Raw genomic sequence first — 8,709 nt, 5'->3', positions numbered from 1 at the left:
TCTGTCGCCTTGAGGCCGACGGAATTTGGAGATGCACAGAAAGGACGTAGAGGAATTCTCTAGAGATCGCGGGACTATATCTTGGTCTGAATTAACCCATTTTCCTTCGTCATACCTGTCTTCAGAGAATCAGAGAGACAAGGTGGCGTGAAGAATATTGCGTGGAGTGAAAGAATCAAGTAGTAACCAAAATGGCTACAAAATCAAGAAATTTCAGGAGAAGGGGTCGGGACCTGGATAAAAGAATCCAAGGCCCCTTTAAAATGGAAGGTAGTTAGAGGCTGTCTCAAGACAAGAGGCACTTGACTAATTCCTGTCTAAACTAAAAAATAGTCTGAGCCACAAGGTCAATGGTGGTTCTATAAAAAATACATTTTTAAATATAGTACAGAGACAAAGTAAGAGAAACTTTCTGAAAAAAACTAGTAGCCTTCCTCTAGAAAGCTACCAATTTCATATTACTCGGGTCTCATGAACCAAAAGTACTTTTCAACAAAGCGAATCTCTTGCTTCGATTTTTATTCCTCTGTAAGTATGTTCAGATTTGGCCAACGGTTGAAAAATACAAGATTCTTTTTTCAATCCTCAGAAGTGAATTACACGTAAACCTTACTTATTAAAAGGTTTTAATCTTGTCATGTTAGCAGAAAGGAAATTCTGCTTTTTCGTTAGGTTAACAATTACTTTTATGTGACAGTGGCCTTACATGCTATCGCATTAATTTTGCAGTAAATTACACTGCAGGTAGGTGGAATTTCATTGCTTGACCAAAGTGTCTAACCTGGCCAGACTCTCGTGTGATGAATAGTTTTTTTTCTTTTTCATTTTGTACTGCAGGGCCTTTCGGATTAAAAATAAATAAATAAAGTCAAAAATCGGTGTTGAGGAAAAGAGAGAGAGACAGAGAGAGAGAGAGAGAGAGAGAATCCATGCAATAGCATGTCGTTATATATCATTATGGCTTAATTCTAGCATCCTTGCCAAGCATTTGCTGGGTGTGTAACAGAAGCATACAGACCACCTCGAAGCCCCTCTTCCGAGAGTATTATTTACCTATCACTAAGGATAGCAAGCAGTGGGGATTTTCCTTTGACTCATCAAATAATTTTTGAGATTCTGCTCTGCGCCTGGCATGACAGCACATGTCAGAGACACCAAGATGTCATGGAGGAGTTCACAAATGAGTGGTGGCCCCAGACAAGGGCCAAGAGCACAGGGGACCGGGAAACCAGTTAGCTATTGGCCACGAACCCAGCCTATGGGGGAGTGTGGGCGACCGTGGCTGAGTGGTGTCAGAGAATTTGTGATAACGGGTTATGGGACTAATTCTCTCAAAGTGTGAACTACATACTCTTGCCTCTTTTTTCCTATTTCCTGCTCCCGCGTGAGATCTATACGAATGTTTTGAATATTACTTTAGAACGTCAGAGAAAAAAAAAAGTTTCAAGGATATCCAGCTAGGCACCCACTGCTGAAAGACTCGAACTTTCTATTTAAGTGGGTTTAATACATTTCTGATAATTGGGCTTTGCTTTCTGACAGGTATGGGAAATGCTAGCTTGCTTTCCGATTTTACTTCACACATGACAGTCGACTAATTACATCCTAACACATCAACATTTTTGCTCACAAATGTGAATTTCTCAGAGTGAGCTTCCAGCCACTGTACCCTTTATGCTGACTTTCACTTTCTAGAACATAAGAAAAAAATATTTAATCAGAAAGATAGGGAGCTACCTTTATGGAATCCCAGCTCTGCCATTCATTGGGGGTGTCACCTAGAGACAGTGACTTCTCTGGGCTTCGGGTTCTTCATCTAATCCAGAATAAGTGGCAATAAGTGCTAATAACAACAGCAACAATAATAAAGATAGCCAAGATAAAATGATGCCACAATAGTAAATAATGTGATAAGCCCGGCTAAAAAGAGTTTCTTCAAGGAAGTTTTTATTGAAAATTTAATTTATACTTTTTTTTTTTAAATCTCCTAGTTCAGAATCTACTCCTTTCATTGTAGAAACTGATTTATTTTTGCAAAAAAAAAAAAAAAATTGAAAGATTTCTCCATTTATCACCATAAAATTCAACTTCTAAATCAATCTAATTTCATATTCGGTCGTCCCACAAGTGCGAATCAAAGTATGATGTTGAGGCTGGTGGTTTAGGGTGGTTTATAACCGACTTCAAATTTGTGAGAACTAAGAATAGACTGAGACGTTAAGCCAATTCATTAGCTTAGTATCATTATGCAAATGAGTGTGCCTAGAATATGAGAAAGAGTAGGTTTCAGAAGGGTTGGCCTCCAGGAGTTTGAGATAGCTTTGGCACGGGCAGCCTGGTGAGGGGTGAGTTGGGGGAATAATTCAGGATGCTGCAGTCTGAGTGTCTATTCCAGAAGAATCTGCCTTAAAGTTCTTCGACGCATTTTAAACGCTCCAGAATTTCAAAAACTTAAATGATTCTGTTCCACTCTCCTGCTTTCATTCCATATTTTCTCCATTTACTTCAACGTATTCCATCAAGAATCACATTGGAGATTCTACCGCTTCTGCCGGAGATCAGCTCGTGACCGTTACCTACCTCTCCCCTGTTGGTACTATCTCTCTGCCTTTGCATGTCATGTTGGCTGCAACAATCCACAGGCGAGCCACCTTCCCCTTGCTCGGTCTTCACCCACTGCGTGCTACCATCTTTGCCTGCTACTTCCCTGTTCCTGGTGGTTCTGAATGACATATCACCTGAGCTTTGGTCACTGGGGGCAGGTGTCCATGTTTACTGATCTGGCATCTCCCTGGCCAATGAAGAAATGAGAAAGGGAAGGAAGGGACGTTGTAGCTTGTTAACACAATGATGAAAATGATCGGTACCTCCTAAAGCTTAAACCAACAGCAGAAAGAGATGCTCCGTGGAAAGCCATGTTTAAATCTGCAGCTACATCATTCGATTGCCAATTGCTGTGCACACTCATGGCTCCTTTATTTTAGATCATTCTTCTTTACCACATTACCAGATTCGCAGTCCTAACATTCCAGTAATAACCTTCTGTCCAATTACTGGATGCAATTTTCTATGTAAGATCATTCTCAACTTTTAAAGCATTGTTATCTTTGCTAAATGGCAGGACTTTCTCTTTTACACCTGGTGCTTTCCTGGGATACAATCCACGCTTATTAAATATGTGTTGTTCAAGTGCTTTTGTACGATTTTTTTTTTTTTTTTTTGCAAAGGTCTAAGGTGTTACTTTTCTAAGTTTGGGTCTATACAAATAGGAGACGAGAATATGTTGGTAGAAAGCCCAAAGTTTTCTAAATGTAGATGAGCACAGATTAAGAAAGCAGTAATTAATTTCCTTTGACCTTGAGCTGAATTTCCTTTCTAAAGCTGTCATAAAGAGAAAGAGGCCAGAGAGGAGACGTGAGACTGTGTAACAATGCAATTAAACCCTTGTAATGAGGTCAGGCCTTGGACTTGTTGCAACTGATATCATTATAGCAATGAGAAGACCCTATATAGATGGTTGGATTTTTTTTTTTTTAAATTCATGCTTTTTTTGTTTAACTCTTTACCACCATATACATAGTTCTTTGTAAGGGAAATATGTAGGCATTTAGATAAAGACACATAAATTACACAGGTTTTTTTTGTTTTGTTTTTTTCAGAAGAAACGTTCAGGGGACTCAGGCATGTTTGTTTGTTTGTTTGTTTTTAATGCGAAGCAAAAGACTAGCAGGAATTGCTCAGAATTAAGAGTCAAGACGGTTAACTTGTCTCTCAGAGGATGGGTCTTAATTTATAGATGTCTCCAATGATCTGAGGCCACATACTGGACAGTAGGACTCTGGCCTTGAATGTCCAGCAGATAGCTGGTTGACCCAAAGCAGACAATGCATATCTCTGAGCCTCGGCTCTCTCGTTTCATCAAGTAAAAAGAAGAGCATTTATGGAATACCTCATAACTAACGCGAAAAAATTTAATCTAAGTCATCCTTTAACGAGCACACCAGACTTGTTCTCTCTGCAAATATTTATATCTATTTAAGGCCAACCACATCTGCCTAAGATTTCTACAAGTTCTCTTAGGTGACATATTGCTGTGACTGAGGGCATAGATTCTGAAGTCAGATTGCCTTGGTTCAAAACCTTCTTTGAAAAGAAACCCTCATACCCTGCTGGTAGGACCGCAAATTGGTGTAGCCGCTATGGAAAAGAGTATGGAAGTTCCTCAAAAAATTAAGAATTGCTCGACCATATGACCCAACAATCCTTCTACTGGGTATTTACCCGTATCTGAAAAGATACTTGCACACCGATGTTCATAGCAGCATTATTCATGGTGGCCAGGACATGGAAGCAAACGAAGCATCCTATGATAGATGATTGGATAAAGAAGCTGTGGTACATATATGCAATGGAATATGACTCAGTCATAAGAAGAGATGAAAACTGATGTTCATAACAGCATTATTTACAGTGGTCAGGACATGGAAACAACCAAAATGTCCTACGATAGATGATTGGCTAAAGAAGTTGTGGTACATACATACAATGGAATTTTATTCAGCTATAAGAAGTGATGAAATACTGCCATTTGTAACGGCATGGATGGACCTTGAAATAAGTGTACTGAGCGAAATAAGCCAGACAGAAAAGGTTGAAAATCACATGATATCAGTTATATGTGGGATATAATTTTAAAAGCAACAAATGAACAGGACAAACAAAGAAAGACTCATGGACATAGAGAATGGACTAGTGGTTACCAGAGGGGAGGGGGAAAAGAAAGAAAATGTAAAATAAATAAATAAATAGATAGATAGACAGATTAATTAATTAATTAATTAATTAATTAATAAAAGTGATTTTCTTTTGTCAGGAAAAAAAATAAACAAAACCATTTTTGCCATTAAGCAGTATGAACTAGGCAAGTTACTTAATCTTTCTCTGCTTATTTTCTTATCTATAAAATGGGCGAATTAATAAAAGTGTTTATCGCATACATACCATACATTCCATGGTTTGCTTCCTAGGTGGGCATGAAGAGTCAATAAATTAATGGATAAACAGTGCTTTAGAGAGAGCGAGGGCTCATAGCAGGGGCTTGATAAGTATTACCACATTATTATTTATCTAACAATTTCATTCTTAAAGAACTGAAGAGTGACAGATTTCACTGAATTTCCAGAGAAAATCTTCCTGTGTCTAGAATTAAGACACATGGAAAATAATCCTTTAGATGAGGAAAGACAATGCTTTGATATCTACCTTGAATAATCAAGTTGCAAACTCTCTTGGCTATAAAAACAGAATAGTCAACATTTAAAAGTACTTATGACCTTACTAGAAAAAGGAAAATGAAAGAATAGAATGATTTTATTGACATTCTTTAAGTCAATAAGCATTATGGAACACAGGGAGCAAGGAAACATAAATGAATAAATAATAATAAACATGATTTCATGCCTTCCAATAATACTCACCTTCCCTCGTTGCTTATCATGTATCCAATTAGTTTTCCAGATTCCTTGACATCCTCATTTATGAAGGATTCATGAAGGACGTCAGGGAGCTTACAAACAAACAAACAAACAAACAAACAAACAAAAAATCCCGAACATTGTTAGAACACAAAGGGGGTCAAATATATCATGACAGAAGGAAATTCAACTTTGGGCATTTAACACACATGCAATATACATATGATGTACTATTGAACTGTACACCTGAAACCTATATAATTTTATTAGCCAATGCCACCCCCCAAAAATTAATTAAAAATATATATTTAAAGGAGACAGACATATCCAAGCATCTGAGATGATTTGAGTACTCTTAGTAGAACACGAAAGTCGTTCAGATTTTCCTAACAGCCATGAAGTAGAAAGAGATCCTAGGTTGCACAGTTCTCATGTCTGATGAAAAGAAACGTGTAAGTCCCTCTGTTTTGTCAGGCTCTTATTTAAAAGTGTTTGTTACATACTCACCACACACTCCATTTTCCTCCTGCAGGCAAACAGATTTTGGACTCTGAATTTTAGGGCGAATTGATCACAGGCTCCATAATTAAAGGCCATTGGGTAGAATCTTCAAACCAGATTTTCCAAATGACATAAATTGTATTCAAATGTTAGCTAGTCTTAACCGCACCGAAACCATTCAACGATGAGCCAAGATAATACATGAATCAATCAAAGTCCCCAGGAGAAAGAGACACAGAGGTGAGAAAGAGCAATTAGGGGGCTCATGTGATAAACTATCTAAATGTCTAACCAATGTACTGTATACATGAAACTAAAAAACTAAATTAAAAAAATAATAAAAAGTAAAATAAAAATAATGTAAAAATTGAAAAAAACAGAAAAACAAAACAGGAGATTGGTTCACAGGCTGTGGAAGAACCTAGAAGCCCAACCAAGAATGATGAAACAGCCCTGGCATTAGCAAAAACAGTCAGTGTCACCCTAAGGCTGGACAGACAGAGGAGAAAGTAGTCACTCAGGAGAACTCGGAGTCACAGAAGAATCACAGATGCTCTGGAGCTTTATAGAACTGAAACCAAACTAAAATGATTTTCCTTTGTATTAAGAAGTCCCAAAGTCTCTTACATGTCTCTTTCCTCTTTGTGTTCGTAGGACAGCTACTGCGCCACGTGAGCTGAGGCACGATCTCAATCGAGGCAGACAAAAATAGGAAGGATCGAGGCCAAAGCTTGACAGCATCTGTCAAAGGATGGACAACCGACAATAACTATGATGCTTGTTTGGGCTTCGAGTGCCAAGAAGAGAAACAATGTGATGTGGATAAAGATAAGGGGGTTGATGTCAAGGGGTCATAGGCTCAAATTGCCACCAGGCCTCTGTCCCCACAACTGGAAACCGGACCTTACGAGAATACCTATATCACACGGTCGTCATGAAGACAAAATGAGAAGAACCAAGTGAAAACACACGACAACTTTTTAAGAATAATGACTCCTTCTCTTCCACAAAGTAGAGTTCGCCTACTTCCAAGTTATAAATTTCAGAGCTAATATATTTTGTAAAGCCCCAAAGAGACCTTTCTGCCTTCAAGTCATGACCCAGAAGACAAATGTCAAGTTCAAAGTCACCTCGACTTTGCAACTGTCAATGATTCATGGTCCTGAACTTCACACATTAGAGGAAGCCCAAATTGCAAAACTTGAGACCTCAACGGCCTGATTAAAGATGGAGCGAGAGCCTGCCTTGGCTACTGTATCTCATACGAGATTTTTTTGGAGCCATTGTACTTTTTTTTTTTTTAATTTTTAAAAGTGAAAGAAGCCTTGCTTCATACCAGCTCAGGACAAGGGTCTCCTCATAGATTGACTGTGAAGACTGAGTTAAGAGAGTCCAAAAATAAGAGTCATCAGTGATGAAGGGACCTCAACTATGGGGAGAAACTGAGCTCAGTGCCTCCAGAAACCACCCAAACTGAACGAGAAAAGAAAACAAAGTCTCCCCAAACAGCCTCTGTAGGGCAAAGACAGAAATCGTAATAGCAAAGAAAAATCTCTGCTTCCACAGTCTGACGTTTGCTCATGTGAGGATTAAAAGAAAATATGTGAATCTCCCAAATCTTGATAAAATGTCATCCTCTCTACTCGCATCACAACTACAGGAAAAAAAAAAAATCTCACCTCAAAAAGAAACACGGGATCATTTGCTATTAATTTAGCATTTCTGGGAGTAGACAGTCGATGGCGAGGCTGCCATAGTCTCTCCTTTTTTTATTTTTTATGTTTTGAATGAAATGCAAGCTCCCCTCACCCCAGGGTGGTGTTTATTATTTACCGCTCTTTTGTGAAAGATTTCTTTTACATCGTAAACTCCCAGACTCCTCCCGGGCCTCTTCGGTCAACCCGTTGCCTTGATCTGACACCATGATCAGAATTCCCGGATGTAATGAACGGCACTGGACGAGGCAAGCACCTTCCACTTAGTAAAATAATTATGCAGCCTACTCATTATTTTCATGACTCTTTCTGATTGATTGAGAAAGGGCAAATAGAAACTGTGGATTGTCTTTGAGATCTAAATTCAAGTAGCAGAGCCCCAAATTCAAGGTCACCCTTCAAGCGGAAATGGCAGTGGGCTGATTCTGTTTTGACGTGGGAGGCTGGTTTACATGCATTTGTTTGCACTTTGAGTTTTGGTTATTTTCCACCAACTGGCGAAGAATCGGAATCGAGTGAGGGCCAAGGAAGAGCCCACCTATGTCTAAGTTATGAGTTTAAGAGCCAATATATATTGTAAATCCCCAAAAAAGAGCTTTGCGCCCTCGCTGCACTGTCCCTGAAAATACAATGTGAAGGATCAGGGGATGGGAAGGAGGAAGAGGATTTTTTTAACGAACTATAGGTGTCCATCCCTTCGTATTTAGCTTACCGGACAAATGCAAAACGGCACCGTGAATGTGTTGTTTTTCTGAGCCTGGACTGCGCATGTGCAAACTGCTTTTCCTTTGTTATCCTTCCTGAGTTTGTTTCACTTTTGATTTCTATCATAAACCGGAACTAGAATTTTTTTAGGAAATAAAGTTAGTCTTCCTTATTTCCTAAAATTCCGAAAGCCATGCAATGTCCTCGGATGTCAGTAACTATGTCAAAACTGTTTTACAAAACCTTTGTAAGAGATGAGATGACGGATTATTATCTTTCCCCTCGTTCGATATTTATTTATTATTTTTATTAAT

This window comes from Pteropus alecto, unplaced genomic scaffold, assembly GCF_000325575.1.
Source record: "Pteropus alecto unplaced genomic scaffold, ASM32557v1 scaffold59, whole genome shotgun sequence".
Lineage (NCBI taxonomy): Eukaryota > Metazoa > Chordata > Mammalia > Chiroptera > Pteropodidae > Pteropus > Pteropus alecto.
The sequence above is the reverse complement of the archived record's forward strand: the minus strand, read 5'-3'. Positions refer to the sequence as shown.